Source organism: Pyxicephalus adspersus, chromosome Z (genome assembly GCF_032062135.1).
Source record: "Pyxicephalus adspersus chromosome Z, UCB_Pads_2.0, whole genome shotgun sequence".
Classification (NCBI taxonomy): Eukaryota; Metazoa; Chordata; class Amphibia; order Anura; family Pyxicephalidae; genus Pyxicephalus; species Pyxicephalus adspersus.
This window is the reverse complement of record NC_092871.1, coordinates 10,586,530-10,587,837: the sequence shown is the minus strand read 5'-3', so window position 1 is coordinate 10,587,837 and position 1,308 is coordinate 10,586,530. Positions and strand designations below refer to the sequence as shown.

The following is a 1,308-nucleotide window of genomic DNA, read 5'->3' as shown; positions in this document are numbered from 1 at the left end:
TCACACTGTCACTGCACCCCCATATCACCAATATATCACACTGTCACTGCACCCCCATATCACCAATATATCACACTGTCACTGCACCCCCATATATCACACTGTCACTGCACCCCCATGTCACCCATATATCACACTGCAACCCAATGTCACCCATATATCACACTGTCACTGCAACCCCATGTCTCCCATATATCACACTGTCACTGCAACCCCATGTCTCCCATATATCACACTGTCACCCCCATATCACCCATATATCACACTGTCACCCCCATATATCACACGGTCACTGTCACCCCCATGTCACCAATTTATCACACTGTCACCCCCATATTACACTGTCACTACACCCCATGTCACCCTCATATCACACTTTCACTCCACCCCATGTCACCCGTAAATCACTGTATAGCAATTCCCCCGGGTCACCAGCAATGCAGACACCTATTATCGGGCTCCCCTCCCCCCATGTTACCCCCAAGTACTGGGCGCCCCCTATCTTTGTGCTCGGCCCCTGCTAATCCCTGCACACTGCTGTCATCTCAGACCCTAAGGTAACCAGGGAAACAAAGTATCACAAAACTACATATGTTCCGCCCACCTAAACATGTGACTTCCAGTGCCTTCCAGCTAATAGGATGTAGCTATTATTGGTATTTGCGCGGCTCCGTGTGTGACGTATAAAGGGCGCGACCGGCATTCCAAGCGCAGGTAAACAAATCTCCCCATGTCCTGGGATAACGAGTGGCGCCCCGTGCACATTAATATTGTTATTATTATTTATACTCATCGTCCGCCATGCATTGTGTCATATTGGTATGGAAATGGGGGATTTTACCTGGCTAGGACAGGCAGTCAGCCCTCCATGGACATATAAAGATTCTGTGTTGTCAGGTGTAAGGCTGAATAAGCTCAAGACACTGAATTACACACCAATCATCAAATCCAATCAGATAATAACATGAAGCAGAACTTTTATTAAAGTGGAAGTTAATTAAAAATAAAAAATCACACTTACCATTAATCCCGCAGATCCTTCACTGGCGCTGGTCTTTCCCCCGATCCGGTCCCGTGTCATCCTGGGATTTCTCTTTGTCCCGGCATGGAAAAGGCACCGCCATATTCACTCTTCTCTTGGGTCTTCTGGCTACATCACCTGACTTTGTCTTGGATCATCGGGGCAGTGCTGCACCTTTTTTATTAACCCCCCCTAGCGGTAATCCCGAGTGTGATTTGGGTTGGATTTTACCTGCAAATAGCGGTAATCTCGAGTCACATTCAGGGTCACTTTAAACTAAAAAAAAA

The 1,308-nt window shown here is 47.2% G+C and overlaps 1 protein-coding gene across 1 annotated transcript in view; it reads left to right on the top strand.

Annotated features, from left to right (window-relative positions):
- The first annotated feature begins 610 nt into the window (after nt 1-610).
- NELFE (negative elongation factor complex member E) overlaps nt 611-1,308 on the top strand; it is a 10,204-nt gene continuing 9,506 nt past the window's right edge. Inside the window, exon 1 of the mRNA XM_072431385.1 lies at nt 611-714. The gene's annotated coding sequence lies outside the window, so the exon portion shown is untranslated. The remainder of the gene's footprint in view (nt 715-1,308) is intronic.